This window comes from Mixophyes fleayi, chromosome 3, assembly GCF_038048845.1.
Source record: "Mixophyes fleayi isolate aMixFle1 chromosome 3, aMixFle1.hap1, whole genome shotgun sequence".
Lineage (NCBI taxonomy): Eukaryota > Metazoa > Chordata > Amphibia > Anura > Limnodynastidae > Mixophyes > Mixophyes fleayi.
The window spans coordinates 284,624,884-284,649,459 of NC_134404.1; the positions used below are offsets into that span (position 1 = coordinate 284,624,884).

The window sequence follows — 24,576 nt, forward strand, 5'->3', positions numbered from 1 at the left end:
TACTTTATCTTTATACATCAAAATGAAACCCCAGTCAGATGGGGCATGCAAAAATTGAGTTAAAACTCAGTTTTGCTCCTCTCCACGATAATCTTTAGTAAAAGGCGAAAGATTTGTGCGTTCTGAAGAGAAACCAGAGCATGACCAAGAGTCCACTTCTTGTCTGGGTGCAGTGCCAGCAGTCCTAGTTCACCTGAGAGTGAGTACCCAGCTCTGAAGAAAGAATTGCAGGTGCATCTCAGGCTCCACCTTGCCTTGCTCCATATGCAGCTTTCACCCTCTTTTTCTCCATGTGCTTATGGCTCTTTCAAGGAATGAACACTGTCAAAAAAAGCATTTATGATCAAAAGGAGGCAGTCACTTAGTATGCAAATGAGCCCTCATCCAGGCTTAGAAATGGTGAGCAAGTTTACTTTATCTTTATACATGAAAATGAAACCCCAGTCAGATGGGGCATGCAAAAATTGAGTTAAAACTCAGTTTTGCTCCTCTCCACGGAAATCTTTAGTAAAAGGCGAAAGATTTGTGCGTTCTGAAGAGAAACCAGAGCATGAACAAGAGACCACTTCTTGTCTGGGTGCAGTGCCAGCAGTCCTGGTTCACCTGAGAGTGAGCACCCAGCTCTGAAGAAAGAATTGCAGGTGCATCTCAGGCTCCACCTTGCCTTGCTCCATATGCAGCTTTCACCCTCTTTTCTATGTGCTTATGGCTCTTTCAAGGAATGAACACTGTCAAAAAAAGCATTTCTGATCAAAAGGAGGCAGTCACTTAGTATGCAAATGAGCCCTCATCCAGGCTTAGAAATGGTGAGCAAGTTTACTTTATCTTTATACATCAAAATGAAACCCCAGTCAGATGGGGCATGCAAAAATTGAGTTAAAACTCAGTTTTGCTCCTCTCCACGGAAATCTTTAGTAAAAGGCGAAAGATTTGTGCGTTCTGAAGAGAAACCAGAGCATGACCAAGAGTCCACTTCTTGTCTGGGTGCAGTGCCAGCAGTACTAGTTCACCTGAGAGTGAGTACCCAGCTCTGAAGAAAGAATTGCAGGTGCATCTCAGGCTCCACCTTGCCTTGCTCCATATGCAGCTTTCACCCTCTTTTTCTCCATGTGCTTATGGCTCTTTCAAGGAATGAACACTGCCAAAAAAAGCATTTCTGATCAAAAGGAGGCAGTCACTTAGTATGCAAATGAGCCCTCATCCAGGCTTAGAAATGGTGAGCAAGTTTACTTTATCTTTATACATCAAAATGAAACCCCAGTCAGATGGGGCATGCAAAAATTGACTTAAAACTCAGTTTTGCTCCTCTCCACGGAAATCTTTAGTAAAAGGCGAAAGATTTGTGCGTTCTGAAGAGAAACCAGAGCATGACCAAGAGTCCACTTCTTGTCTGGGTGCAGTGCCAGCAGTCCTGGTTCACCTGAGAGAGAGCACCCAGCTCTGAAGAAAGAAATGCAGGTGCATCTCAGGCTCCACCTTGCCTTGCTCCATATGCAGCTTTCACCCTCTTTTTCTCCATGTGCTTATGGCTCTTTCAAGGAATGAACACTGTCAAAAAAAGCATTTCTGATCAAAAGGAGGCAGTCACTTAGTATGCAAATGAGCCCTCATCCAGGCTTAGAAATGGTGAGCAAGTTTACTTTATCTTTATACATGAAAATGAAACCCCAGTCAGATGGGGCATGCAAAAATTGAGTTAAAACTCAGTTTTGCTCCTCTCCACGGAAATCTTTAGTAAAAGGCGAAAGATTTGTGCGTTCTGAAGAGAAACCAGAGCATGACCAAGAGTCCACTTCTTGTCTGGGTGCAGTGCCAGCAGTCCTGGTTCACCTGAGAGTGAGCACCCAGCTCTGAAGAAAGAATTGCAGGTGCATCTCAGGCTCCACCTTGCCTTGCTCCATATGCAGCTTTCACCCTCTTTTTCTCCATGTGCTTATGGCTCTTTCAAGGAATGAACACTGTCAAAAAAAGCATTTCTGATCAAAAGGAGGCAGTCACTTAGTATGCAAATGAGCCCACATCCAGGCTTAGAAATGGTGAGCAAGTTTACTTTATCTTTATACATGAAAATGAAACCCCAGTCAGATGGGGCATGCAAAAATTGAGTTAAAACTCAGTTTTGCTCCTCTCCACGGAAATCTTTAGTAAAAGGCGAAAGATTTGTGCGTTCTGAAGAGAAACCAGAACATGACCAAGAGTCCACTTCTTGTCTGGGTGCAGTGCCAGCAGTCCTGGTTCACCTGAGAGTGAGCACCCAGCTCTGAAGAAAGAATTGCAGGTGCATCTCAGGCTCCACCTTGCCTTGCTCCATATGCAGCTTTCACCCTCTTTTCCATGTGCTTATGGCTCTTTCAAGGAATGAACACTGTCAAAAAAAGCAATTCTGATCAAAAGGAGGCAGTCACTTAGTATGCAAATGAGCCCTCATCCAGGCTTAGAAATGGGGAGCAAGTTTACTTTATCTTTATACATGAAAATGAAACCCCAGTCAGATGGGGCATGCAAAAATTGAGTTAAAACTCAGTTTTGCTCCTCTCCACGGAAATCTTTAGTAAAAGGCGAAAGATTTGTGCGTTCTGAAGAGAAACCAGAGCATGACCAAGAGTCCACTTCTTGTCTGGGTGCAGTGCCAGCAGTCCTGGTTCACCTGAGAGTGAGCACCCAGCTCTGAAGAAAGAATTGCAGGTGCATATCAGGCTCCACCTTGCCTTGCTCCATATGCAGCTTTCACCCTCTTTTTCTCCATGTGCTTATGGCTCTTTCAAGGAATAAACACTGTCAAAAAAAAGCATTTCTGATCAAAAGGAGGCAGTCACTTAGTATGCAAATGAGCCCTCATCCAGGCTTAGAAATGGTGAGCAAGTTTACTTTATCTTTATACATCAAAATGAAACCCCAGTCAGATGGGGCATGCAAAAATTGAGTTAAAACTCAGTTTTGCTCCTCTCCACGATAATCTTTAGTAAAAGGCGAAAGATTTGTGCGTTCTGAAGAGAAACCAGAGCATGACCAAGAGTCCACTTCTTGTCTGGGTGCAGTGCCAGCAGTCCTAGTTCATCTGAGAGTGAGTACCCAGCTCTGAAGAAAGAATTGCAGGTGCATCTCAGGCTCCACCTTGCCTTGCTCCATATGCAGCTTTCACCCTCTTTTTCTCCATGTGCTTATGGCTCTTTCAAGGAATGAACACTGTCAAAAAAAGCATTTCTGATCAAAAGGAGGCAGTCACTTAGTATGCAAATGAGCCCTCATCCAGGCTTAGAAATGGTGAGCAAGTTTACTTTATCTTTATACATGAAAATGAAACCCCAGTCAGATGGGGCATGCAAAAATTGAGTTAAAACTCAGTTTTGCTCCTCTCCACGGAAATCTTTAGTAAAAGGCGAAAGATTTGTGTGTTCTAAAGAGAAACCAGAGCATGACCAAGAGTCCACTTCTTGTCTGGGTGCAGTGCCAGCAGTCCTGGTTCACCTGAGAGTGAGCACCCAGCTCTGAAGAAAGAATTGCAGGTGCATCTCAGGCTCCACCTTGCCTTGCTCCATATGCAGCTTTCACCCTCTTTTTCTCCATGTGCTTATGGCTCTTTCAAGGAATGAACACTGTCAAAAAAAGCATTTCTGATCAAAAGGAGGCAGTCACTTAGTATGCAAATGAGCCCTCATCCAGGCTTAGAAATGGTGAGCAAGTTTACTTTATCTTTATACATCAAAATGAAACCCCAGTCAGATGGGGCAAATGCAAAAATTGAGTTAAAACTCAGTTTTGCTCCTCTCCACGGAAATCTTTAGTAAAAGGCGAAAGATTTGTGCGTTCTGAAGAGAAACCAGAACATGACCAAGAGTCCACTTCTTGTCTGGGTGCAGTGCCAGCAGTCCTGGTTCACCTGAGAGTGAGCACCCAGCTCTGAAGAAAGAATTGCAGGTGCATCTCAGGCTCCACCTTGCCTTGCTCCATATGCAGCTTTCACCCTCTTTTCCATGTGCTTATGGCTCTTTCAAGGAATGAACACTGTCAAAAAAAGCAATTCTGATCAAAAGGAGGCAGTCACTTAGTATGCAAATGAGCCCTCATCCAGGCTTAGAAATGGTGAGCAAGTTTACTTTATCTTTATACATCAAAATGAAACCCCAGTCAGATGGGGCATGCAAAAATTGAGTTAAAACTCAGTTTTGCTCCTCTCCACGGAAATCTTTAGTAAAATGCGAAAGATTTGTGCGTTCTGAAGAGAAACCAGAGCATGACCAAGAGTCCACTTCTTGTCTGGGTGCAGTGCCAGCAGTCCTGGTTCACCTGAGAGTGAGCACCCAGCTCTGAAGAAAGAATTGCAGGTGCATCTCAGGCTCCACCTTGCCTTGCTCCATATGCAGCTTTCACCCTCTTTTCCATGTGCTTATGGCTCTTTCAAGGAATGAACACTGTCAAAAAAAGCAATTCTGATCAAAAGGAGGCAGTCACTTAGTATGCAAATGAGCCCTCATCCAGGCTTAGAAATGGGGAGCAAGTTTACTTTATCTTTATACATGAAAATGAAACCCCAGTCAGATGGGGCATGCAAAAATTGAGTTAAAACTCAGTTTTGCTCCTCTCCACGGAAATCTTTAGTAAAAGGCGAAAGATTTGTGCGTTCTGAAGAGAAACCAGAGCATGACCAAGAGTCCACTTCTTGTCTGGGTGCAGTGCCAGCAGTCCTGGTTCACCTGAGAGTGAGCACCCAGCTCTGAAGAAAGAATTGCAGGTGCATCTCAGGCTCCACCTTGCCTTGCTCCATATGCAGCTTTCACCCTCTTTTTCTCCATGTGCTTATGGCTCTTTCAAGGAATAAACACTGTCAAAAAAAGCATTTCTGATCAAAAGGAGGCAGTCACTTAGTATGCAAATGAGCCCTCATCCAGGCTTAGAAATGGTGAGCAAGTTTACTTTATCTTTATACATGAAAATGAAACCCCAGTCAGATGGGGCATGCAAAAATTGAGTTAAAACTCAGTTTTGCTCCTCTCCACGGAAATCTTTAGTAAAAGGCGAAAGATTTGTGCGTTCTGAAGAGAAACCAGAGCATGACCAAGAGTCCACTTCTTGTCTGGGTGCAGTGCCAGCAGTCCTGGTTCACCTGAGAGTGAGCACCCAGCTCTGAAGAAAGAATTGCAGGTGCATCTCAGGCTCCACTTTGCCTTGCTCCATATGCAGCTTTCACCCTCTTTTCCATGTGCTTATGGCTCTTTCAAGGAACGAACACTGTCAAAAAAAGCATTTCTGATCAAAAGGAGGCAGTCACTTAGTATGCAAATGAGCCCTCATCCAGGCTTAGAAATGGTGAGCAAGTTTACTTTATCTTTATACATCAAAATGAAACCCCAGTCAGATGGGGCATGCAAAAATTGAGTTAAAACTCAGTTTTGCTCCTCTCCACGGAAATCTTTAGTAAAAGGCGAAAGATTTGTGCGTTCTGAAGAGAAACCAGAGCATGACCAAGAGTCCACTTCTTGTCTGGGTGCAGTGCCAGCAGTCCTGGTTCACCTGAGAGTGAGCACCCAGCTCTGAAGAAAGAATTGCAGGTGCATCTCAGGCTCCACCTTGCCTTGCTCCATATGCAGCTTTCACCCTCTTTTTCTCCATGTGCTTATGGCTCTTTCAAGGAATGAACACTGTCAAAAAAAGCATTTCTGATCAAAAGGAGGCAGTCACTTAGTATGCAAATGAGCCCTCATCCAGGCTTAGAAATGGTGAGCAAGTTTACTTTATCTTTATACATGAAAATGAAACCCCAGTCAGATGGGGCATGCAAAAATTGAGTTAAAACTCAGTTTTGCTCCTCTCCACGGAAATCTTTAGTAAAAGGCGAAAGATTTGTGCGTTCTGAAGAGAAACCAGAGCATGACCAAGAGTCCACTTCTTGTCTGGGTGCAGTGCCAGCAGTCCTGGTTCACCTGAGAGTGAGCACCCAGCTCTGAAGAAAGAATTGCAGGTGCATCTCAGGCTCCACCTTGCCTTGCTCCATATGCAGCTTTCACCCTCTTTTTCTCCATGTGCTTATGGCTCTTTCAAGGAATAAACACTGTCAAAAAAAGCATTTCTGATCAAAAGGAGGCAGTCACTTAGTATGCAAATGAGCCCTCATCCAGGATTAGAAATGGTGAGCAAGTTTACTTTATCTTTATACATCAAAATGAAACCCCAGTCAGATGGGGCATGCAAAAATTGAGTTAAAACTCAGTTTTGCTCCTCTCCACGGAAATCTTTAGTAAAAGGCGAAAGATTTCTGCGTTCTGAAGAAAAACCAGAGCATGACCAAGAGTCCACTTCTTGTCTGGGTGCAGTGCCAGCAGTCCTGGTTCACCTGAGAGTGAGCACCCAGCTCTGAAGAAAGAATTGCAGGTGCATCTCAGGCTCCACCTTGCCTTGCTCCATATGCAGCTTTCACCCTCTTTTCCATGTGCTTATGGCTCTTTCAAGGAATGAACACTGTCAAAAAAAGCAATTCTGATCAAAAGGAGGCAGTCACTTAGTATGCAAATGAGCCCTCATCCAGGCTTAGAAATGGGGAGCAAGTTTACTTTATCTTTACACATGAAAATAAAACCCCAGTCAGATGGGGCATGCAAAAATTGAGTTAAAACTCAGTTTTGCTCCTCTCCACGGAAATCTTTAGTAAAAGGCGAAAGATTTGTGCATTCTGAAGAGAAACCAGAGCATGACCAAGAGTCCACTTCTTGTCTGGGTGCAGTGCCAGCAGTCCTGGTTCACCTGAGAGTGAGCACCCAGCTCTGAAGAAGGAATTGCAGGTGCATCTCAGGCTCCACCTTGCCTTGCTCCATATGCAGCTTTCACCCTCTTTTCCATGTGCTTATGGCTCTTTCAAGGAATGAACACTGTCAAAAAAAGCATTTCTGATCAAAAGGAGGCAGTCACTTAGTATGCAAATGAGCCCTCATCCAGGCTTAGAAATGGTGAGCAAGTTTACTTTATCTTTATACATCAAAATGAAACCCCAGTCAGATGGGGCATGCAAAAATTGAGTTAAAACTCAGTTTTGCTCCTCTCCAAGGAAATCTTTAGTAAAAGGCGAACGATTTGTGCGTTCTGAAGAGAAACCAGAGCATGACCAAGAGTCCACTTCTTGTCTGGGTGCAGTGCCAGCAGTCCTGGTTCACCTGAGAGTGAGCACACAGCTCTGAAGAAAGAATTGCAGGTGCATCTCAGGCTCCACCTTGCCTTGCTCCATATGCAGCTTTCACCCTCTTTTTCTCCATGTGCTTATGGCTCTTTCAAGGAATGAACACTGTCAAAAAAAGCATTTCTGATCAAAAGGAGGCAGTCACTTAGTATGCAAATGAGCCCTCATCCAGGCTTAGAAATGGTGAGCAAGTTTACTTTATCTTTATACATCAAAATGAAACCCCAGTCAGATGGGGCATGCAAAAATTGAGTTAAAACTCAGTTTTGCTCCTCTCCACGGAAATCTTTAGTAAAAGGCGAAAGATTTGTGCGTTCTGAAGAGAAACCAGAACATGACCAAGAGTCCACTTCTTGTCTGGGTGCAGTGCCAGCAGTCCTGGTTCACCTGAGAGTGAGCACCCAGCTCTGAAGAAAGAATTGCAGGTGCATCTCAGGCTCCACCTTGCCTTGCTCCATATGCAGCTTTCACCCTCTTTTCCATGTGCTTATGGCTCTTTCAAGGAATGAACACTGTCAAAAAAAGCAATTCTGATCAAAAGGAGGCAGTCACTTAGTATGCAAATGAGCCCTCATCCAGGCTTAGAAATGGGGAGCAAGTTTACTTTATCTTTATACATCAAAATGAAACCCCAGTCAGATGGGGCATGCAAAAATTGAGTTAAAACTCAGTTTTGCTCCTCTCCACAGAAATCTTTAGTAAAAGGCGAAAGATTTGTGCGTTCTGAAGAGAAACCAGAGCATGACCAAGAGTCCACTTCTTGTCTGGGTGCAGTGCCAGCAGTCCTGGTTCACCTGAGAGTGAGCACCCAGCTCTGAAGAAAGAATTGCAGGTGCATCTCAGGCTCCACCTTGCCTTGCTCCATATGCAGCTTTCACCCTCTTTTCCATGTGCTTATGGCTCTTTCAAGGAATCAACACTGTCAAAAAAAGCAATTCTGATCAAAAGGAGGCAGTCACTTAGTATGCAAATGAGCCCTCATCCAGGCTTAGAAATGGGGAGCAAGTTTACTTTATCTTTATACATGAAAATAAAACCCCAGTCAGATGGGGCATGCAAAAATTGAGTTAAAACTCAGTTTTGCTCCTCTCCACGGAAATCTTTAGTAAAAGGCGAAAGATTTATGCGTTCTGAAGAGAAACCAGAGCATGACCAAGAGTCCACTTCTTGTCTGGGTGCAGTGCCAGCAGTCCTAGTTCACCTGAGAGTGAGCACCCAGCTCTGAAGAAAGAATTGCAGGTGCATCTCAGGCTCCACCTTGCCTTGCTCCATATGCAGCTTTCACCCTCTTTTTCTCCATGTGCTTATGGCTCTTTCAAGGAATGAACACTGTCAAAAAAAGCATTTCTGATCAAAAGGAGGCAGTCACTTAGTATGCAAATGAGCCCTCATCCAGGCTTAGAAATGGTGAGCAAGTTTACTTTATCTTTATACATGAAAATGAAACCCCAGTCAGATGGGGCATGCAAAAATTGAGTTAAAACTCAGTTTTGCTCCTCTCCACGGAAATCTTTAGTAAAAGGCGAAAGATTTGTGCGTTCTGAAGAGAAACCAGAGCATGACCAAGAGTCCACTTCTTGTCTGGGTGCAGTGCCAGCAGTCCTGGTTCACCTGAGAGTGAGCACCCAGCTCTGAAGAAAGAATTGCAGGTGCATCTCAGGCTCCACCTTGCCTTGCTCCATATGCAGCTTTCACCCTCTTTTCCATGTGCTTATGGCTCTTTCAAGGAATGAACACTGTCAAAAAAAGCAATTCTGATCAAAAGGAGGCAGTCACTTAGTATGCAAATGAGCCCTCATCCAGGCTTAGAAATGGTGAGCAAGTTTACTTTATCTTTATACATGAAAATGAAACCCCAGTCAGATGGGGCATGCAAAAACTGAGTTAAAACTCAGTTTTGCTCCTCTCCACGGAAATCTTTAGTAAAAGGCGAAAGATTTCTGCGTTCTGAAGAGAAACCAGAGCATGACCAAGAGTCCACTTCTTGTCTGGGTGCAGTGCCAGCAGTCCTGGTTCACCTGAGAGTGAGCACCCAGCTCTGAAGAAACAATTGCAGGTGCATCTCAGGCTCCACCTTGCCCCATATGCAGCTTTCACCCTCTTTTCCATGTGCTTATGGCTCTTTCAAGGAATGAACACTGTCAAAAAAAGCATTTCTGATCAAAAGGAGGCAGTCACTTAGTATGCAAATGAACCCTCATGCAGGCTTAGAAATGGTGAGCAAGTTTACTTTAACTTTATACATCAAAATGAAACCCCAGTCAGATGGGGCATGCAAAAATTGAGTTAAAACTCAGTTTTGCTGCTCTCCACAGAAATCTTTAGTAAAAGGCGAAAGATTTGTGCGTTCTGAAGAGAAACCAGAGCATGACCAAGAGTCCACTTCTTGTCTGGGTGCAGTACCAGCAGTCCTGGTTCACCTGAGTGTGAGCACCCAGCTCTGAAGAAAGAATTGCAGGTGCATCTCAGGCTCCACCTTGCCTTGCTCCATATGCAGCTTTCACCCTCTTTTCCATGTGCTTATGGCTCTTTCAAGGAATGAACACTGTCAAAAAAAGCAATTCTGATCAAAAGGAGGCAGTCACTTAGTATGCAAATGAGCCCTCATCCAGGCTTAGAAATGGGGAGCAAGTTTACTTTATCTTTATACATGAAAATGAAACCCCAGTCAGATGGGGCATGCAAAAATTGAGTTAAAACTCAGTTTTGCTCCTCTCCACGGAAATCTTTAGTAAAAGGCGAAAGATTTGTGCGTTCTGAAGAGAAACCAGAGCATGACCAAGAGTCCACTTCTTGTCTGGGTGCAGTGCCAGCAGTCCTGGTTCACCTGAGAGTGAGCACCCAGCTCTGAAGAAGGAATTGCAGGTGCATCTCAGGCTCCACCTTGCCTTGCTCCATATGCAGCTTTCACCCTCTTTTCCATGTGCTTATGGCTCTTTCAAGGAATGAACACTGTCAAAAAAAGCATTTCTGATCAAAAGGAGACAGTCACTTAGTATGCAAATGAGCCCTCATCCAGGCTTAGAAATGGTGAGCAAGTTTACTTTATCTTTATACATCAAAATGAAACCCCAGTCAGATGGGGCATGCAAAAATTGAGTTAAAACTCAGTTTTGCTCCTCTCCACGGAAATCTTTAGTAAAAGGCGAAAGATTTGTGCGTTCTGAAGAGAAACCAGAGCATGACCAAGAGTCCACTTCTTGTCTGGGTGCAGTGCCAGCAGTCCTGGTTCACCTGAGAGTGAGCACCCAGCTCTGAAGAAGGAATTGCAGGTGCATCTCAGGCTCCACCTTGCCTTGCTCCATATGCAGCTTTCACCCTCTTTTCCATGTGCTTATGGCTCTTTCAAGGAATGAACACTGTCAAAAAAAGCATTTCTGATCAAAAGGAGGCAGTCACTTAGTATGCAAATGAGCCCTCATCCAGGCTTAGAAATGGGGAGCAAGTTTACTTTATCTTTATACATGAAAATGAAACCCCAGTCAGATGGGGCATGCAAAAATTGAGTTAAAACTCAGTTTTGCTCCTCTCCACGGAAATCTTTAGTAAAAGGCGAAAGATTTGTGCGTTCTGAAGAGAAACCAGAGCATGACCAAGAGTCCACTTCTTGTCTGGGTGCAGTGCCAGCAGTCCTGGTTCACCTGAGAGTGAGCACCCAGCTCTGAAGAAGGAATTGCAGGTGCATCTCAGGCTCCACCTTGCCTTGCTCCATATGCAGCTTTCACCCTCTTTTCCATGTGCTTATGGCTCTTTCAAGGAATGAACACTGTCAAAAAAAGCATTTCTGATCAAAAGGAGACAGTCACTTAGTATGCAAATGAGCCCTCATCCAGGCTTAGAAATGGTGAGCAAGTTTACTTTATCTTTATACATCAAAATGAAACCCCAGTCAGATGGGGCATGCAAAAATTGAGTTAAAACTCAGTTTTGCTCCTCTCCACGGAAATCTTTAGTAAAAGGCGAAAGATTTGTGCGTTCTGAAGAGAAACCAGAGCATGACCAAGAGTCCACTTCTTGTCTGGGTGCAGTGCCAGCAGTCCTGGTTCACCTGAGAGTGAGCACCCAGCTCTGAAGAAAGAATTGCAGGTGCATCTCAGGCTCCACCTTGCCTTGCTCCATATGCAGCTTTCACCCTCTTTTTCTCCATGTGCTTATGGCTCTTTCAAGGAATAAACACTGTCAAAAAAAGCATTTCTGATCAAAAGGAGGCAGTCACTTAGTATGCAAATGAGCCCTCATCCAGGCTTAGAAATGGTGAGCAAGTTTACTTTATCTTTATACATCAAAATGAAACCCCAGTCAGATGGGGCATGCAAAAATTGAGTTAAAACTCAGTTTTGCTCCTCTCCACAGAAATCTTTAGTAAAAGGCGAAAGATTTGTGCGTTCTGAAGAGAAACCAGAGCATGACCAAGAGTCCACTTCTTGTCTGGGTGCAGTGCCAGCAGTCCTGGTTCACCTGAGAGTGAGCACCCAGCTCTGAAGAAAGAATTGCAGGTGCATCTCAGGCTCCACCTTGCCTTGCTCCATATGCAGCTTTCACCCTCTTTTTCTCCATGTGCTTATGGCTCTTTCAAGGAATAAACACTGTCAAAAAAAGCATTTCTGATCAAAAGGAGGCAGTCACTTAGTATGCAAATGAGCCCTCATCCAGGCTTAGAAATGGTGAGCAAGTTTACTTTATCTTTATACATCAAAATGAAACCCCAGTCAGATGGGGCATGCAAAAATTGAGTTAAAACTCAGTTTTGCTCCTCTCCACAGAAATCTTTAGTAAAAGGCGAAAGATTTGTGCGTTCTGAAGAGAAACCAGAGCATGACCAAGAGTCCACTTCTTGTCTGGGTGCAGTGCCAGCAGTCCTGGTTCACCTGAGAGTGAGCACCCAGCTCTGAAGAAAGAATTGCAGGTGCATCTCAGGCTCCACCTTGCCTTGCTCCATATGCAGCTTTCACCCTCTTTTCCATGTGCTTATGGCTCTTTCAAGGAACGAACACTGTCAAAAAAAGCATTTCTGATCAAAAGGAGGCAGTCACTTAGTATGCAAATGAGCCCTCATCCAGGCTTAGAAATGGTGAGCAAGTTTACTTTATCTTTATGCATCAAAATGAAACCCCAGTCAGATGGGGCATGCAAAAATTGAGTTAAAACTCAGTTTTGCTCCTCTCCACGGAAATCTTTAGTAAAAGGCGAAAGATTTGTGCGTTCTGAAGAGAAACCAGAGCATGACCAAGAGTCCACTTCTTGTCTGGGTGCAGTGCCAGCAGTCCTGGTTCACTTGAGAGTGAGCACCCAGCTCTGAAGAAAGAATTGCAGGTGCATCTCAGGCTCCACCTTGCCTTGCTCCATATGCAGCTTTCACCCTCTTTTCCATGTGCTTATGGCTCTTTCAAGGAACGAACACTGTCAAAAAAAGCATTTCTGATCAAAAGGAGGCAGTCACTTAGTATGCAAATGAGCCCTCATCCAGGCTTAGAAATGGTGAGCAAGTTTACTTTATCTTTATGCATCAAAATGAAACCCCAGTCAGATGGGGCATGCAAAAATTGAGTTAAAACTCAGTTTTGCTCCTCTCCACGGAAATCTTTAGTAAAAGGCGAAAGATTTGTGCGTTCTGAAGAGAAACCAGAGCATGACCAAGAGTCCACTTCTTGTCTGGGTGCAGTGCCAGCAGTCCTGGTTCACCTGAGAGTGAGCACCCAGCTCTGAAGAAGGAATTGCAGGTGCATCTCAGGCTCCACCTTGCCTTGCTCCATATGCAGCTTTCACCCTCTTTTCCATGTGCTTATGGCTCTTTCAAGGAATGAACACTGTCAAAAAAAGCATTTCTGATCAAAAGGAGACAGTCACTTAGTATGCAAATGAGCCCTCATCCAGGCTTAGAAATGGTGAGCAAGTTTACTTTATCTTTATACATCAAAATGAAACCCCAGTCAGATGGGGCATGCAAAAATTGAGTTAAAACTCAGTTTTGCTCCTCTCCACGGAAATCTTTAGTAAAAGGCGAAAGATTTGTGCGTTCTGAAGAGAAACCAGAGCATGACCAAGAGTCCACTTCTTGTCTGGGTGCAGTGCCAGCAGTCCTGGTTCACCTGAGAGTGAGCACCCAGCTCTGAAGAAGGAATTGCAGGTGCATCTCAGGCTCCACCTTGCCTTGCTCCATATGCAGCTTTCACCCTCTTTTCCATGTGCTTATGGCTCTTTCAAGGAATGAACACTGTCAAAAAAAGCATTTCTGATCAAAAGGAGGCAGTCACTTAGTATGCAAATGAGCCCTCATCCAGGCTTAGAAATGGTGAGCAAGTTTACTTTATCTTTATACATCAAAATGAAACCCCAGTCAGATGGGGCATGCAAAAATTGAGTTAAAACTCAGTTTTGCTCCTCTCCACGGAAATCTTTAGTAAAAGGCGAAAGATTTGTGCGTTCTGAAGAGAAACCAGAACATGACCAAGAGTCCACTTCTTGTCTGGGTGCAGTGCCAGCAGTCCTGGTTCACCTGAGAGTGAGCACCCAGCTCTGAAGAAAGAATTGCAGGTGCATCTCAGGCTCCACCTTGCCTTGCTCCATATGCAGCTTTCACCCTCTTTTCCATGTGCTTATGGCTCTTTCAAGGAATGAACACTGTCAAAAAAAGCAATTCTGATCAAAAGGAGGCAGTCACTTAGTATGCAAATGAGCCCTCATCCAGGCTTAGAAATGGGGAGCAAGTTTACTTTATCTTTATACATCAAAATGAAACCCCAGTCAGATGGGGCATGCAAAAATTGAGTTAAAACTCAGTTTTGCTCCTCTCCACAGAAATCTTTAGTAAAAGGCGAAAGATTTGTGCGTTCTGAAGAGAAACCAGAGCATGACCAAGAGTCCACTTCTTGTCTGGGTGCAGTGCCAGCAGTCCTGGTTCACCTGAGAGTGAGCACCCAGCTCTGAAGAAAGAATTGCAGGTGCATCTCAGGCTCCACCTTGCCTTGCTCCATATGCAGCTTTCACCCTCTTTTCCATGTGCTTATGGCTCTTTCAAGGAATCAACACTGTCAAAAAAAGCAATTCTGATCAAAAGGAGGCAGTCACTTAGTATGCAAATGAGCCCTCATCCAGGCTTAGAAATGGGGAGCAAGTTTACTTTATCTTTATACATGAAAATAAAACCCCAGTCAGATGGGGCATGCAAAAATTGAGTTAAAACTCAGTTTTGCTCCTCTCCACGGAAATCTTTAGTAAAAGGCGAAAGATTTATGCGTTCTGAAGAGAAACCAGAGCATGACCAAGAGTCCACTTCTTGTCTGGGTGCAGTGCCAGCAGTCCTAGTTCACCTGAGAGGGAGCACCCAGCTCTGAAGAAAGAATTGCAGGTGCATCTCAGGCTCCACCTTGCCTTGCTCCATATGCAGCTTTCACCCTCTTTTTCTCCATGTGCTTATGGCTCTTTCAAGGAATGAACACTGTCAAAAAAAGCATTTCTGATCAAAAGGAGGCAGTCACTTAGTATGCAAATGAGCCCTCATCCAGGCTTAGAAATGGTGAGCAAGTTTACTTTATCTTTATACATGAAAATGAAACCCCAGTCAGATGGGGCATGCAAAAATTGAGTTAAAACTCAGTTTTGCTCCTCTCCACGGAAATCTTTAGTAAAAGGCGAAAGATTTGTGCGTTCTGAAGAGAAACCAGAGCATGACCAAGAGTCCACTTCTTGTCTGGGTGCAGTGCCAGCAGTCCTGGTTCACCTGAGAGTGAGCACCCAGCTCTGAAGAAAGAATTGCAGGTGCATCTCAGGCTCCACCTTGCCTTGCTCCATATGCAGCTTTCACCCTCTTTTCCATGTGCTTATGGCTCTTTCAAGGAATGAACACTGTCAAAAAAAGCAATTCTGATCAAAAGGAGGCAGTCACTTAGTATGCAAATGAGCCCTCATCCAGGCTTAGAAATGGTGAGCAAGTTTACTTTATCTTTATACATGAAAATGAAACCCCAGTCAGATGGGGCATGCAAAAACTGAGTTAAAACTCAGTTTTGCTCCTCTCCACGGAAATCTTTAGTAAAAGGCGAAAGATTTCTGCGTTCTGAAGAGAAACCAGAGCATGACCAAGAGTCCACTTCTTGTCTGGGTGCAGTGCCAGCAGTCCTGGTTCACCTGAGAGTGAGCACCCAGCTCTGAAGAAACAATTGCAGGTGCATCTCAGGCTCCACCTTGCCCCATATGCAGCTTTCACCCTCTTTTCCATGTGCTTATGGCTCTTTCAAGGAATGAACACTGTCAAAAAAAGCATTTCTGATCAAAAGGAGGCAGTCACTTAGTATGCAAATGAACCCTCATGCAGGCTTAGAAATGGTGAGCAAGTTTACTTTAACTTTATACATCAAAATGAAACCCCAGTCAGATGGGGCATGCAAAAATTGAGTTAAAACTCAGTTTTGCTGCTCTCCACAGAAATCTTTAGTAAAAGGCGAAAGATTTGTGCGTTCTGAAGAGAAACCAGAGCATGACCAAGAGTCCACTTCTTGTCTGGGTGCAGTACCAGCAGTCCTGGTTCACCTGAGTGTGAGCACCCAGCTCTGAAGAAAGAATTGCAGGTGCATCTCAGGCTCCACCTTGCCTTGCTCCATATGCAGCTTTCACCCTCTTTTCCATGTGCTTATGGCTCTTTCAAGGAATGAACACTGTCAAAAAAAGCAATTCTGATCAAAAGGAGGCAGTCACTTAGTATGCAAATGAGCCCTCATCCAGGCTTAGAAATGGGGAGCAAGTTTACTTTATCTTTATACATGAAAATGAAACCCCAGTCAGATGGGGCATGCAAAAATTGAGTTAAAACTCAGTTTTGCTCCTCTCCACGGAAATCTTTAGTAAAAGGCGAAAGATTTGTGCGTTCTGAAGAGAAACCAGAGCATGACCAAGAGTCCACTTCTTGTCTGGGTGCAGTGCCAGCAGTCCTGGTTCACCTGAGAGTGAGCACCCAGCTCTGAAGAAGGAATTGCAGGTGCATCTCAGGCTCCACCTTGCCTTGCTCCATATGCAGCTTTCACCCTCTTTTCCATGTGCTTATGGCTCTTTCAAGGAATGAACACTGTCAAAAAAAGCATTTCTGATCAAAAGGAGACAGTCACTTAGTATGCAAATGAGCCCTCATCCAGGCTTAGAAATGGTGAGCAAGTTTACTTTATCTTTATACATCAAAATGAAACCCCAGTCAGATGGGGCATGCAAAAATTGAGTTAAAACTCAGTTTTGCTCCTCTCCACGGAAATCTTTAGTAAAAGGCGAAAGATTTGTGCGTTCTGAAGAGAAACCAGAGCATGACCAAGAGTCCACTTCTTGTCTGGGTGCAGTGCCAGCAGTCCTGGTTCACCTGAGAGTGAGCACCCAGCTCTGAAGAAGGAATTGCAGGTGCATCTCAGGCTCCACCTTGCCTTGCTCCATATGCAGCTTTCACCCTCTTTTCCATGTGCTTATGGCTCTTTCAAGGAATGAACACTGTCAAAAAAAGCATTTCTGATCAAAAGGAGGCAGTCACTTAGTATGCAAATGAGCCCTCATCCAGGCTTAGAAATGGGGAGCAAGTTTACTTTATCTTTATACATGAAAATGAAACCCCAGTCAGATGGGGCATGCAAAAATTGAGTTAAAACTCAGTTTTGCTCCTCTCCACGGAAATCTTTAGTAAAAGGCGAAAGATTTGTGCGTTCTGAAGAGAAACCAGAGCATGACCAAGAGTCCACTTCTTGTCTGGGTGCAGTGCCAGCAGTCCTGGTTCACCTGAGAGTGAGCACCCAGCTCTGAAGAAGGAATTGCAGGTGCATCTCAGGCTCCACCTTGCCTTGCTCCATATGCAGCTTTCACCCTCTTTTCCATGTGCTTATGGCTCTTTCAAGGAATGAACACTGTCAAAAAAAGCATTTCTGATCAAAAGGAGACAGTCACTTAGTATGCAAATGAGCCCTCATCCAGGCTTAGAAATGGTGAGCAAGTTTACTTTATCTTTATACATCAAAATGAAACCCCAGTCAGATGGGGCATGCAAAAATTGAGTTAAAACTCAGTTTTGCTCCTCTCCACGGAAATCTTTAGTAAAAGGCGAAAGATTTGTGCGTTCTGAAGAGAAACCAGAGCATGACCAAGAGTCCACTTCTTGTCTGGGTGCAGTGCCAGCAGTCCTGGTTCACCTGAGAGTGAGCACCCAGCTCTGAAGAAGGAATTGCAGGTGCATCTCAGGCTCCACCTTGCCTTGCTCCATATGCAGCTTTCACCCTCTTTTCCATGTGCTTATGGCTCTTTCAAGGAATGAACACTGTCAAAAAAAGCATTTCTGATCAAAAGGAGGCAGTCACTTAGTATGCAAATGAGCCCTCATCCAGGCTTAGAAATGGTGAGCAAGTTTACTTTATCTTTATACATGAAAATGAAACCCCAGTCAGATGCGGCATGCAAAAATTGAGTTAAAACTCAGTTTTGCTCCTCTCCACGGAAATCTTTAGTAAAAGGCGAAAGATTTGTGCGTTCTGAAGAGAAACCAGAGCATGACCAAGAGTCCACTTCTTGTCTGGGTGCAGTGCCAGCAGTCCTGGTTCACCTGAGAGTGAGCACCCAGCTCTGAAGAAAGAATTGCAGGTGCATCTCAGGCTCCACCTTGCCTTGCTCCATATGCAGCTTTCACCCTCTTTTTCTCCATGTGCTTATGGCTCTTTCAAGGAATAAACACTGTCAAAAAAAGCATTTCTGATCAAAAGGAGGCAGTCACTTAGTATGCAAATGAGCCCTCATCCAGGCTTAGAAATGGTGAGCAAGTTTACTTTATCTTTATACATCAAAATGAAACCCCAGTCAGATGGGGCATGCAAAAATTGAGTTAAAACTCAGTTTTGCTCCTCTCCACAGAAATCTTTAGTAAAAGGCGAAAGATTTGTGCGTTCTGAAGAGAAACCAGAGCATGACCAAGAGTCCACTTCTTGTCTGGGTGCAGTGCCAGCAGTCCTGGTTCACCTGAGAGTGAGCACCCAGCTCTGAAGAAAGAATTGCAGGTGCATCTCAGGCTCCACCTTGCCTTGCTCCATATGCAGCTTTCACCCTCTTTTTCTCCATGTGCTTATGGCTCTTTCAAGGAATAAACACTGTCAAAAAAAGCATTTCTGATCAAAAGGAGGCAGTCACTTAGTATGCAAATGAGCCCTCATCCAGGCTTAGAAATGGTGAGCAAGTTTACTTTATCTTTATACATCAAAATGAAACCCCAGTCAGATGGGGCATGCAAAAATTGAGTTAAAACTCAGTTTTGCTCCTCTCCACAGAAATCTTTAGTAAAAGGCGAAAGATTTGTGCGTTCTGAAGAGAAACCAGAGCATGACCAAGAGTCCACTTCTTGTCTGGGTGCAGTGCCAGCAGTCCTGGTTCACCTGAGAGTGAGCACCCAGCTCTGAAGAAAGAATTGCAGGTGCATCTCAGGCTCCACCTTGCCTTGCTCCATATGCAGCTTTCACCCTCTTTTCCATGTGCTTATGGCTCTTTCAAGGAACGAACACTGTCAAAAAAAGCATTTCTGATCAAAAGGAGGCAGTCACTTAGTATGCAAATGAGCCCTCATCCAGGCTTAGAAATGGTGAGCAAGTTTACTTTATCTTTATGCATCAAAATGAAACCCCAGTCAGATGGGGCATGCAAAAATTGAGTTAAAACTCAGTTTTGCTCCTCTCCACGGAAATCTTTAGTAAAAGGCGAAAGATTTGTGCGTTCTGAAGAGAAACCAGAGCATGACCAAGAGTCCACTTCTTGTCTGGGTGCAGTGCCAGCAGTCCTGGTTCACTTGAGAGTGAGCACCCAGCTCTGAAGAAAGAATTGCAGGTGCATCTCAGGCTCCACCTTGCCTTGCTCCATATGCAGCTTTCACCCTCTTTTCCATGTGCTTATGGCTCTTTCAAGGAACGAACACTGTCAAAAAAAGCATTTCTGATCAAAAGGAGGCAGTCACTTAGTATGCAAATGAGCCCTCATCCAGGCTTAGAAATGGTGAGCAAGTTTACTTTATCTTTATGCATCAAAATGAAACCCCAGTCAGATGGGGCATGCAAAAATTGAGTTAAAACTCAGTTTTGCTCCTCTCCACGGAAATCTTTAGTAAAAGGCGAAAGATTTGTGCGTTCTGAAGAGAAACCAGAGCATGACCAAGAGTCCACTTCTTGTCTGGGTGCAGTGCCAGCAGTCCTGGTTCACCTGAGAGTGAGCACCCAGCTCTGAAGAAGGAATTGCAGGTGCATCTCAGGCTCCACCTTGCCTTGCTCCATATGCAGCTTTCACCCTCTTTTCCATGTGCTTATGGCTCTTTCAAGGAATGAACACTGTCAAAAAAAGCATTTCTGATCAAAAGGAGACAGTCACTTAGTATGCAAATGAGCCCTCATCCAGGCTTAGAAATGGTGAGCAAGTTTACTTTATCTTTATACATCAAAATGAAACCCCAGTCAGATGGGGCATGCAAAAATTGAGTTAAAACTCAGTTTTGCTCCTCTCCACGGAAATCTTTAGTAAAAGGCGAAAGATTTGTGCGTTCTGAAGAGAAACCAGAGCATGACCAAGAGTCCACTTCTTGTCTGGGTGCAGTGCCAGCAGTCCTGGTTCACCTGAGAGTGAGCACCCAGCTCTGAAGAAGGAATTGCAGGTGCATCTCAGGCTCCACCTTGCCTTGCTCCATATGCAGCTTTCACCCTCTTTTCCATGTGCTTATGGCTCTTTCAAGGAATGAACACTGTCAAAAAAAGCATTTCTGATCAAAAGGAGGCAGTCACTTAGTATGCAAATGAGCCCTCATCCAGGCTTAGAAATGGTGAGCAAGTTTACTTTATCTTTATACATGAAAATGAAACCCCAGTCAGATGCGGCATGCAAAAATTGAGTTAAAACTCAGTTTTGCTCCTCTCCACGGAAATCTTTAGTAAAAGGCGAAAGATTTGTGCGTTCTGAAGAGAAACCAGAGCATGACCAAGAGTCCACTTCTTGTCTGGGTGCAGTGCCAGCAGTCCTGGTTCACCTGAGAGTGAGCACCCAGCTCTGAAGAAAGAATTGCAGGTGCATCTCAGGCTCCACCTTGCCTTGCTCCATATGCAGCTTTCACCCTCTTTTTCTCCATGTGCTTATGGCTCTTTCAAGGAATAAACACTGTCAAAAAAAGCATTTCTGATCAAAAGGAGGCAGTCACTTAGTATGCAAATGAGCCCTCATCCAGGCTTAGAAATGGTGAGCAAGTTTACTTTATCTTTATACATCAAAATGAAACCCCAGTCAGATGGGGCATGCAAAAATTGAGTTAAAACTCAGTTTTGCTCCTCTCCACAGAAATCTTTAGTAAAAGGCGAAAGATTTGTGCGTTCTGAAGAGAAACCAGAGCATGACCAAGAGTCCACTTCTTGTCTGGGTGCAGTGCCAGCAGTCCTGGTTCACCTGAGAGTGAGCACCCAGCTCTGAAGAAAGAATTGCAGGTGCATCTCAGGCTCCACCTTGCCTTGCTCCATATGCAGCTTTCACCCTCTTTTCCATGTGCTTATGGCTCTTTCAAGGAACGAACACTGTCAAAAAAAGCATTTCTGATCAAAAGGAGGCAGTCACTTAGTATGCAAATGAGCCCTCATCCAGGCTTAGAAATGGTGAGCAAGTTTACTTTATCTTTATGCATCAAAATGAAACCCCAGTCAGATGGGGCATGCAAAAATTGAGTTAAAACTCAGTTTTGCTCCTCTCCACGGAAATCTTTAGTAAAAGGCGAAAGATTTGTGCGTTCTGAAGAGAAACCAGAGCATGACCAAGAGTCCACTTCTTGTCTGGGTGCAGTGCCAGCAGTCCTGGTTCACCTGAGAGTGAGCACCCAGCTCTGAAGAAAGAATTGCAGGTGCATCTCAGGCTCCACCTTGCCTTGCTCCATATGCAGCTTTCACCCTCTTTTCCATGTGCTTATGGCTCTTTCAAGGAATGAACACTGTCAAAAAAAGCAATTCTGATCAAAAGGAGGCAGTCACTTAGTATGCAAATGAGCCCTCATCCAGGCTTAGAAATGGGGAGCAAGTTTACTTTATCTTTATACATGAAAATGAAACCCCAGTCAGATGGGGCATGCAAAAATTGAGTTAAAACTCAGTTTTGCTCCTCTCCACGGAAATCTTTAGTAAAAGGCGAAAGATTTGTGCGTTCTGAAGAGAAACCAGAACATGACCAAGAGTCCACTTCTTGTCTGGGTGCAGTGCCAGCAGTCCTGGTTCACCTGAGAGTGAGCACCCAGCTCTGAAGAAAGAATTGCAGGTGCATCTCAGGCTCCACCTTGCCTTGCTCCATATGCAGCTTTCACCCTCTTTTCCATGTGCTTATGGCTCTTTCAAGGAATGAACACTGTCAAAAAAAGCAATTCTGATCAAAAGGAGGCAGTCACTTAGTATGCAAATGAGCCCTCATCCAGGCTTAGAAATGGGGAGCAAGTTTACTTTATCTTTATACATGAAAATGAAACCCCAGTCAGATGGGGCATGCAAAAATTGAGTTAAAACTCAGTTTTGCTCCTCTCCACGGAAATCTTTAGTAAAAGGCGAAAGATTTGTGCGCTCTGAAGAGAAACCAGAGCATGACCAAGAGTCCACTTCTTGTCTGGGTGCAGTGCCAGCAGTCCTGGTTCACCTGAGAGTGAGCACCCAGCTCTGAAGAAAGAATTGCAGGTGCATCTCAGGCTCCACCTTGCCTTGCTCCATATGCAGCTTTCACCCTCTTTTTCTCCATGTGCTTATGGCTCTTTCAAGGAATAAACACTGTCAAAAAAAGCATTTCTGATCAAAAGGAGGCAGTCACTTAGTATGCAAATGAGCCCTCATCCAGGCTTAGAAATGGTGAGCAAGTTTACTTTATCTTTATACATCAAAATGAAACCCCAGTCAGATGGGGCATGCAAAAATTGAGTTAAAACTCAGTTTTGCTCCTCTCCACGGAAATCTTTAGTAAAAGGCGAAAGATTTGTGCGTTCTGAAGAGAAACCAGAGCATGACCAAGAGTCCACTTCTTGTCTGGGTGCAGTGCCAGCAGTCCTGGTTCACTTGAGAGTGAGCACCCAGCTCTGAAGAAAGAATTGCAGGTGCATCTCAGGCTCCACCTTGCCTTGCTCCATATGCAGCTTTCACCCTCTTTTCCATGTGCTTATGGCTCTTTCAAGGAACGAACACTGTCAAAAAAAGCATTTCTGATCAAAAGGAGGCAGTCACTTAGTATGCAAATGAGCCCTCATCCAGGCTTAGAAATGGTGAGCAAGTTTACTTTATCTTTATGCATCAAAATGAAACCCCAGTCAGATGGGGCATGCAAAAATTGAGTTAAAACTCAGTTTTGCTCCTCTCCACGGAAATCTTTAGTAAAAGGCGAAAGATTTGTGCATTCTGAAGAGAAACCAGAGCATGACCAAGAGTCCACTTCTTGTCTGGGTGCAGTGCCAGCAGTCCTGGTTCACCTGAGAGAGAGCACCCAGCTCTGAAGAAAGAATTGCAGGTGCATCTCAGGCTCCACCTTGCCTTGCTCCATATGCAGCTTTCACCCTCTTTTTCTCCATGTGCTTATGGCTCTTTCAAGGAATGAACACTGTCAAAAAAAGCATTTCTGATCAAAAGGAGGCAGTCACTTAGTATGCAAATGAGCCCTCATCCAGGCTTAGAAATGGTGAGCAAGTTTACTTTATCTTTATACATGAAAATGAAACCCCAGTCAGATGGGGCATGCAAAAATTGAGTTAAAACTCAGTTTTGCTCCTCTCCACGGAAATCTTTAGTAAAAGGCGAAAGATTTGTGCGTTCTGAAGAGAAACCAGAGCATGACCAAGAGTCCACTTCTTGTCTGGGTGCAGTGCCAGCAGTCCTGGTTCACCTGAGAGTGAGCACCCAGCTCTGAAGAAAGAATTGCAGGTGCATCTCAGGCTCCACCTTGCCTTGCTCCATATGCAGCTTTCACCCTCTTTTCCATGTGCTTATGGCTCTTTCAAGGAACGAACACTGTCAAAAAAAGCATTTCTGATCAAAAGGAGGCAGTCACTTAGTATGCAAATGAGCCCTCATCCAGGCTTAGAAATGGTGAGCAAGTTTACTTTATCTTTATACATGAAAATGAAACCCCAGTCAGATGGGGCATGCAAAAATTGAGTTAAAACTCAGTTTTGCTCCTCTCCACGGAAATCTTTAGTAAAAGGCGAAAGATTTGTGCGTTCTGAAGAGAAACCAGAGCATGACCAAGAGTCCACTTCTTGTCTGGGTGCAGTGCCAGCAGTCCTGGTTCACCTGAGAGTGAGCACCCAGCTCTGAAGAAAGAATTGCAGGTGCATCTCAGGCTCCACCTTGCCTTGCTCCATATGCAGCTTTCACCCTCTTTTCCATGTGCTTATGGCTCTTTCAAGGAATGAACACTGTCAAAAAAAGCAATTCTGATCAAAAGGAGGCAGTCACTTAGTATGCAAATGAGCCCTCATCCAGGCTTAGAAATGGTGAGCAAGTTTACTTTATCTTTATACATGAAAATGAAACCCCAGTCAGATGGGGCATGCAAAAACTGAGTTAAAACTCAGTTTTGCTCCTCTCCACGGAAATCTTTAGTAAAAGGCGAAAGATTTCTGCGTTCTGAAGAGAAACCAGAGCATGACCAAGAGTCCACTTCTTGTCTGGGTGCAGTGCCAGCAGTCCTGGTTCACCTGAGAGTGAGCACCCAGCTCTGAAGAAACAATTGCAGGTGCATCTCAGGCTCCACCTTGCCCCATATGCAGCTTTCACCCTCTTTTCCATGTGCTTATGGCTCTTTCAAGGAATGAACACTGTCAAAAAAAGCATTTCTCATCAAAAGGAGACAGTCACTTAGTATGCAAATGAGCCCTCATCCAGGCTTAGAAATCGGGAGCAAGTTTACTTTATCTTTATACATGAAAATGAAACCCCAGTCAGATGGGGCATGCAAAAATTGAGTTAAAACTCAGTTTTGCTCCTCTCCACGGAAATCTTTAGTAAAAGGCGAAAGATTTGTGCGCTCTGAAGAGAAACCAGAGCATGACCAAGAGTCCACTTCTTGTCTGGGTGCAGTGCCAGCAGTCCTGGTTCACCTGAGAGTGAGCACCCAGCTCTGAAGAAGGAATTGCAGGTGCATCTCAGGCTCCACCTTGCCTTGCTCCATATGCAGCTTTCACCCTCTTTTCCATGTGCTTATGGCTCTTTCAAGGAATGAACACTGTCAAAAAAAGCATTTCTGATCAAAAGGAGACAGTCACTTAGTATGCAAATGAGCCCTCATCCAGGCTTAGAAATGGTGAGCAAGTTTACTTTATCTTTATACATCAAAATGAAACCCCAGTCAGATGGGGCATGCAAAAATTGAGTTAAAACTCAGTTTTGCTCCTCTCCACGGAAATCTTTAGTAAAAGGCGA

At 44.3% G+C, this 24,576-nt stretch overlaps 60 non-coding genes across 60 annotated transcripts; all 60 read right to left on the minus strand.

The window, feature by feature from the left end:
- Positions 1–26: 26 nt before the first annotated feature.
- On the minus strand, positions 27–142 carry LOC142147559 (U5 spliceosomal RNA). Its single transcript, XR_012690701.1, has one exon. It is a non-coding gene; the product is annotated as a U5 spliceosomal RNA (small nuclear RNA).
- Positions 143–436: 294 nt separating this feature from the next.
- On the minus strand, positions 437–552 carry LOC142147112 (U5 spliceosomal RNA). Its single transcript, XR_012690271.1, has one exon. It is a non-coding gene; the product is annotated as a U5 spliceosomal RNA (small nuclear RNA).
- Positions 553–843: 291 nt separating this feature from the next.
- On the minus strand, positions 844–959 carry LOC142147113 (U5 spliceosomal RNA). The gene has a single exon (XR_012690272.1). It is a non-coding gene; the product is annotated as a U5 spliceosomal RNA (small nuclear RNA).
- A 294-nt stretch (positions 960–1,253) lies between these two features.
- Positions 1,254–1,369, minus strand: LOC142147293 (U5 spliceosomal RNA). The gene has a single exon (XR_012690446.1). It is a non-coding gene; the product is annotated as a U5 spliceosomal RNA (small nuclear RNA).
- Positions 1,370–1,663: 294 nt separating this feature from the next.
- On the minus strand, positions 1,664–1,779 carry LOC142147114 (U5 spliceosomal RNA). The gene has a single exon (XR_012690273.1). It is a non-coding gene; the product is annotated as a U5 spliceosomal RNA (small nuclear RNA).
- Positions 1,780–2,073: 294 nt separating this feature from the next.
- LOC142147360 (U5 spliceosomal RNA) lies at positions 2,074–2,189 on the minus strand. The gene has a single exon (XR_012690510.1). It is a non-coding gene; the product is annotated as a U5 spliceosomal RNA (small nuclear RNA).
- Positions 2,190–2,480: 291 nt separating this feature from the next.
- On the minus strand, positions 2,481–2,596 carry LOC142147115 (U5 spliceosomal RNA). The gene has a single exon (XR_012690274.1). It is a non-coding gene; the product is annotated as a U5 spliceosomal RNA (small nuclear RNA).
- A 295-nt stretch (positions 2,597–2,891) lies between these two features.
- On the minus strand, positions 2,892–3,007 carry LOC142147560 (U5 spliceosomal RNA). The gene has a single exon (XR_012690702.1). It is a non-coding gene; the product is annotated as a U5 spliceosomal RNA (small nuclear RNA).
- Positions 3,008–3,301: 294 nt separating this feature from the next.
- On the minus strand, positions 3,302–3,417 carry LOC142147458 (U5 spliceosomal RNA). The gene has a single exon (XR_012690605.1). It is a non-coding gene; the product is annotated as a U5 spliceosomal RNA (small nuclear RNA).
- A 294-nt stretch (positions 3,418–3,711) lies between these two features.
- Positions 3,712–3,829, minus strand: LOC142147541 (U5 spliceosomal RNA). Its single transcript, XR_012690684.1, has one exon. It is a non-coding gene; the product is annotated as a U5 spliceosomal RNA (small nuclear RNA).
- A 291-nt stretch (positions 3,830–4,120) lies between these two features.
- Positions 4,121–4,236, minus strand: LOC142147468 (U5 spliceosomal RNA). Its single transcript, XR_012690615.1, has one exon. It is a non-coding gene; the product is annotated as a U5 spliceosomal RNA (small nuclear RNA).
- Positions 4,237–4,527: 291 nt separating this feature from the next.
- Positions 4,528–4,643, minus strand: LOC142147116 (U5 spliceosomal RNA). The gene has a single exon (XR_012690275.1). It is a non-coding gene; the product is annotated as a U5 spliceosomal RNA (small nuclear RNA).
- A 294-nt stretch (positions 4,644–4,937) lies between these two features.
- LOC142147117 (U5 spliceosomal RNA) lies at positions 4,938–5,053 on the minus strand. Its single transcript, XR_012690276.1, has one exon. It is a non-coding gene; the product is annotated as a U5 spliceosomal RNA (small nuclear RNA).
- Positions 5,054–5,344: 291 nt separating this feature from the next.
- On the minus strand, positions 5,345–5,460 carry LOC142147119 (U5 spliceosomal RNA). Its single transcript, XR_012690278.1, has one exon. It is a non-coding gene; the product is annotated as a U5 spliceosomal RNA (small nuclear RNA).
- A 294-nt stretch (positions 5,461–5,754) lies between these two features.
- On the minus strand, positions 5,755–5,870 carry LOC142147120 (U5 spliceosomal RNA). Its single transcript, XR_012690279.1, has one exon. It is a non-coding gene; the product is annotated as a U5 spliceosomal RNA (small nuclear RNA).
- Positions 5,871–6,164: 294 nt separating this feature from the next.
- LOC142147486 (U5 spliceosomal RNA) lies at positions 6,165–6,280 on the minus strand. Its single transcript, XR_012690632.1, has one exon. It is a non-coding gene; the product is annotated as a U5 spliceosomal RNA (small nuclear RNA).
- A 291-nt stretch (positions 6,281–6,571) lies between these two features.
- On the minus strand, positions 6,572–6,687 carry LOC142147334 (U5 spliceosomal RNA). Its single transcript, XR_012690485.1, has one exon. It is a non-coding gene; the product is annotated as a U5 spliceosomal RNA (small nuclear RNA).
- Positions 6,688–6,978: 291 nt separating this feature from the next.
- Positions 6,979–7,094, minus strand: LOC142147591 (U5 spliceosomal RNA). The gene has a single exon (XR_012690732.1). It is a non-coding gene; the product is annotated as a U5 spliceosomal RNA (small nuclear RNA).
- A 294-nt stretch (positions 7,095–7,388) lies between these two features.
- LOC142147362 (U5 spliceosomal RNA) lies at positions 7,389–7,504 on the minus strand. Its single transcript, XR_012690512.1, has one exon. It is a non-coding gene; the product is annotated as a U5 spliceosomal RNA (small nuclear RNA).
- A 291-nt stretch (positions 7,505–7,795) lies between these two features.
- Positions 7,796–7,911, minus strand: LOC142147421 (U5 spliceosomal RNA). The gene has a single exon (XR_012690569.1). It is a non-coding gene; the product is annotated as a U5 spliceosomal RNA (small nuclear RNA).
- Positions 7,912–8,202: 291 nt separating this feature from the next.
- On the minus strand, positions 8,203–8,318 carry LOC142147287 (U5 spliceosomal RNA). The gene has a single exon (XR_012690440.1). It is a non-coding gene; the product is annotated as a U5 spliceosomal RNA (small nuclear RNA).
- Positions 8,319–8,612: 294 nt separating this feature from the next.
- Positions 8,613–8,728, minus strand: LOC142147121 (U5 spliceosomal RNA). Its single transcript, XR_012690280.1, has one exon. It is a non-coding gene; the product is annotated as a U5 spliceosomal RNA (small nuclear RNA).
- A 291-nt stretch (positions 8,729–9,019) lies between these two features.
- On the minus strand, positions 9,020–9,135 carry LOC142147477 (U5 spliceosomal RNA). Its single transcript, XR_012690623.1, has one exon. It is a non-coding gene; the product is annotated as a U5 spliceosomal RNA (small nuclear RNA).
- A 286-nt stretch (positions 9,136–9,421) lies between these two features.
- Positions 9,422–9,537, minus strand: LOC142147539 (U5 spliceosomal RNA). The gene has a single exon (XR_012690682.1). It is a non-coding gene; the product is annotated as a U5 spliceosomal RNA (small nuclear RNA).
- Positions 9,538–9,828: 291 nt separating this feature from the next.
- LOC142147122 (U5 spliceosomal RNA) lies at positions 9,829–9,944 on the minus strand. Its single transcript, XR_012690281.1, has one exon. It is a non-coding gene; the product is annotated as a U5 spliceosomal RNA (small nuclear RNA).
- Positions 9,945–10,235: 291 nt separating this feature from the next.
- LOC142147123 (U5 spliceosomal RNA) lies at positions 10,236–10,351 on the minus strand. Its single transcript, XR_012690282.1, has one exon. It is a non-coding gene; the product is annotated as a U5 spliceosomal RNA (small nuclear RNA).
- Positions 10,352–10,642: 291 nt separating this feature from the next.
- On the minus strand, positions 10,643–10,758 carry LOC142147126 (U5 spliceosomal RNA). Its single transcript, XR_012690284.1, has one exon. It is a non-coding gene; the product is annotated as a U5 spliceosomal RNA (small nuclear RNA).
- Positions 10,759–11,049: 291 nt separating this feature from the next.
- LOC142147127 (U5 spliceosomal RNA) lies at positions 11,050–11,165 on the minus strand. Its single transcript, XR_012690285.1, has one exon. It is a non-coding gene; the product is annotated as a U5 spliceosomal RNA (small nuclear RNA).
- A 294-nt stretch (positions 11,166–11,459) lies between these two features.
- On the minus strand, positions 11,460–11,575 carry LOC142147422 (U5 spliceosomal RNA). Its single transcript, XR_012690570.1, has one exon. It is a non-coding gene; the product is annotated as a U5 spliceosomal RNA (small nuclear RNA).
- Positions 11,576–11,869: 294 nt separating this feature from the next.
- LOC142147423 (U5 spliceosomal RNA) lies at positions 11,870–11,985 on the minus strand. Its single transcript, XR_012690571.1, has one exon. It is a non-coding gene; the product is annotated as a U5 spliceosomal RNA (small nuclear RNA).
- Positions 11,986–12,276: 291 nt separating this feature from the next.
- LOC142147128 (U5 spliceosomal RNA) lies at positions 12,277–12,392 on the minus strand. The gene has a single exon (XR_012690286.1). It is a non-coding gene; the product is annotated as a U5 spliceosomal RNA (small nuclear RNA).
- A 291-nt stretch (positions 12,393–12,683) lies between these two features.
- LOC142147129 (U5 spliceosomal RNA) lies at positions 12,684–12,799 on the minus strand. Its single transcript, XR_012690287.1, has one exon. It is a non-coding gene; the product is annotated as a U5 spliceosomal RNA (small nuclear RNA).
- Positions 12,800–13,090: 291 nt separating this feature from the next.
- Positions 13,091–13,206, minus strand: LOC142147130 (U5 spliceosomal RNA). Its single transcript, XR_012690288.1, has one exon. It is a non-coding gene; the product is annotated as a U5 spliceosomal RNA (small nuclear RNA).
- Positions 13,207–13,497: 291 nt separating this feature from the next.
- Positions 13,498–13,613, minus strand: LOC142147363 (U5 spliceosomal RNA). Its single transcript, XR_012690513.1, has one exon. It is a non-coding gene; the product is annotated as a U5 spliceosomal RNA (small nuclear RNA).
- A 291-nt stretch (positions 13,614–13,904) lies between these two features.
- On the minus strand, positions 13,905–14,020 carry LOC142147424 (U5 spliceosomal RNA). Its single transcript, XR_012690572.1, has one exon. It is a non-coding gene; the product is annotated as a U5 spliceosomal RNA (small nuclear RNA).
- Positions 14,021–14,311: 291 nt separating this feature from the next.
- On the minus strand, positions 14,312–14,427 carry LOC142147288 (U5 spliceosomal RNA). The gene has a single exon (XR_012690441.1). It is a non-coding gene; the product is annotated as a U5 spliceosomal RNA (small nuclear RNA).
- Positions 14,428–14,721: 294 nt separating this feature from the next.
- Positions 14,722–14,837, minus strand: LOC142147132 (U5 spliceosomal RNA). The gene has a single exon (XR_012690290.1). It is a non-coding gene; the product is annotated as a U5 spliceosomal RNA (small nuclear RNA).
- A 291-nt stretch (positions 14,838–15,128) lies between these two features.
- On the minus strand, positions 15,129–15,244 carry LOC142147478 (U5 spliceosomal RNA). The gene has a single exon (XR_012690624.1). It is a non-coding gene; the product is annotated as a U5 spliceosomal RNA (small nuclear RNA).
- Positions 15,245–15,530: 286 nt separating this feature from the next.
- LOC142147540 (U5 spliceosomal RNA) lies at positions 15,531–15,646 on the minus strand. The gene has a single exon (XR_012690683.1). It is a non-coding gene; the product is annotated as a U5 spliceosomal RNA (small nuclear RNA).
- A 291-nt stretch (positions 15,647–15,937) lies between these two features.
- Positions 15,938–16,053, minus strand: LOC142147133 (U5 spliceosomal RNA). Its single transcript, XR_012690291.1, has one exon. It is a non-coding gene; the product is annotated as a U5 spliceosomal RNA (small nuclear RNA).
- A 291-nt stretch (positions 16,054–16,344) lies between these two features.
- LOC142147134 (U5 spliceosomal RNA) lies at positions 16,345–16,460 on the minus strand. The gene has a single exon (XR_012690292.1). It is a non-coding gene; the product is annotated as a U5 spliceosomal RNA (small nuclear RNA).
- Positions 16,461–16,751: 291 nt separating this feature from the next.
- Positions 16,752–16,867, minus strand: LOC142147135 (U5 spliceosomal RNA). The gene has a single exon (XR_012690293.1). It is a non-coding gene; the product is annotated as a U5 spliceosomal RNA (small nuclear RNA).
- Positions 16,868–17,158: 291 nt separating this feature from the next.
- Positions 17,159–17,274, minus strand: LOC142147136 (U5 spliceosomal RNA). Its single transcript, XR_012690294.1, has one exon. It is a non-coding gene; the product is annotated as a U5 spliceosomal RNA (small nuclear RNA).
- A 291-nt stretch (positions 17,275–17,565) lies between these two features.
- On the minus strand, positions 17,566–17,681 carry LOC142147454 (U5 spliceosomal RNA). Its single transcript, XR_012690601.1, has one exon. It is a non-coding gene; the product is annotated as a U5 spliceosomal RNA (small nuclear RNA).
- Positions 17,682–17,975: 294 nt separating this feature from the next.
- Positions 17,976–18,091, minus strand: LOC142147425 (U5 spliceosomal RNA). Its single transcript, XR_012690573.1, has one exon. It is a non-coding gene; the product is annotated as a U5 spliceosomal RNA (small nuclear RNA).
- A 294-nt stretch (positions 18,092–18,385) lies between these two features.
- Positions 18,386–18,501, minus strand: LOC142147426 (U5 spliceosomal RNA). Its single transcript, XR_012690574.1, has one exon. It is a non-coding gene; the product is annotated as a U5 spliceosomal RNA (small nuclear RNA).
- Positions 18,502–18,792: 291 nt separating this feature from the next.
- LOC142147137 (U5 spliceosomal RNA) lies at positions 18,793–18,908 on the minus strand. The gene has a single exon (XR_012690295.1). It is a non-coding gene; the product is annotated as a U5 spliceosomal RNA (small nuclear RNA).
- A 291-nt stretch (positions 18,909–19,199) lies between these two features.
- Positions 19,200–19,315, minus strand: LOC142147138 (U5 spliceosomal RNA). Its single transcript, XR_012690296.1, has one exon. It is a non-coding gene; the product is annotated as a U5 spliceosomal RNA (small nuclear RNA).
- Positions 19,316–19,606: 291 nt separating this feature from the next.
- Positions 19,607–19,722, minus strand: LOC142147139 (U5 spliceosomal RNA). The gene has a single exon (XR_012690297.1). It is a non-coding gene; the product is annotated as a U5 spliceosomal RNA (small nuclear RNA).
- A 291-nt stretch (positions 19,723–20,013) lies between these two features.
- On the minus strand, positions 20,014–20,129 carry LOC142147455 (U5 spliceosomal RNA). Its single transcript, XR_012690602.1, has one exon. It is a non-coding gene; the product is annotated as a U5 spliceosomal RNA (small nuclear RNA).
- Positions 20,130–20,423: 294 nt separating this feature from the next.
- LOC142147427 (U5 spliceosomal RNA) lies at positions 20,424–20,539 on the minus strand. Its single transcript, XR_012690575.1, has one exon. It is a non-coding gene; the product is annotated as a U5 spliceosomal RNA (small nuclear RNA).
- A 291-nt stretch (positions 20,540–20,830) lies between these two features.
- LOC142147140 (U5 spliceosomal RNA) lies at positions 20,831–20,946 on the minus strand. The gene has a single exon (XR_012690298.1). It is a non-coding gene; the product is annotated as a U5 spliceosomal RNA (small nuclear RNA).
- A 291-nt stretch (positions 20,947–21,237) lies between these two features.
- Positions 21,238–21,353, minus strand: LOC142147364 (U5 spliceosomal RNA). Its single transcript, XR_012690514.1, has one exon. It is a non-coding gene; the product is annotated as a U5 spliceosomal RNA (small nuclear RNA).
- A 291-nt stretch (positions 21,354–21,644) lies between these two features.
- Positions 21,645–21,760, minus strand: LOC142147300 (U5 spliceosomal RNA). Its single transcript, XR_012690453.1, has one exon. It is a non-coding gene; the product is annotated as a U5 spliceosomal RNA (small nuclear RNA).
- Positions 21,761–22,054: 294 nt separating this feature from the next.
- On the minus strand, positions 22,055–22,170 carry LOC142147142 (U5 spliceosomal RNA). The gene has a single exon (XR_012690299.1). It is a non-coding gene; the product is annotated as a U5 spliceosomal RNA (small nuclear RNA).
- A 291-nt stretch (positions 22,171–22,461) lies between these two features.
- LOC142147335 (U5 spliceosomal RNA) lies at positions 22,462–22,577 on the minus strand. The gene has a single exon (XR_012690486.1). It is a non-coding gene; the product is annotated as a U5 spliceosomal RNA (small nuclear RNA).
- Positions 22,578–22,871: 294 nt separating this feature from the next.
- On the minus strand, positions 22,872–22,987 carry LOC142147144 (U5 spliceosomal RNA). Its single transcript, XR_012690301.1, has one exon. It is a non-coding gene; the product is annotated as a U5 spliceosomal RNA (small nuclear RNA).
- A 291-nt stretch (positions 22,988–23,278) lies between these two features.
- LOC142147145 (U5 spliceosomal RNA) lies at positions 23,279–23,394 on the minus strand. Its single transcript, XR_012690302.1, has one exon. It is a non-coding gene; the product is annotated as a U5 spliceosomal RNA (small nuclear RNA).
- Positions 23,395–23,685: 291 nt separating this feature from the next.
- Positions 23,686–23,801, minus strand: LOC142147479 (U5 spliceosomal RNA). The gene has a single exon (XR_012690625.1). It is a non-coding gene; the product is annotated as a U5 spliceosomal RNA (small nuclear RNA).
- Positions 23,802–24,087: 286 nt separating this feature from the next.
- On the minus strand, positions 24,088–24,203 carry LOC142147301 (U5 spliceosomal RNA). Its single transcript, XR_012690454.1, has one exon. It is a non-coding gene; the product is annotated as a U5 spliceosomal RNA (small nuclear RNA).
- Positions 24,204–24,576: the final 373 nt, after the last annotated feature.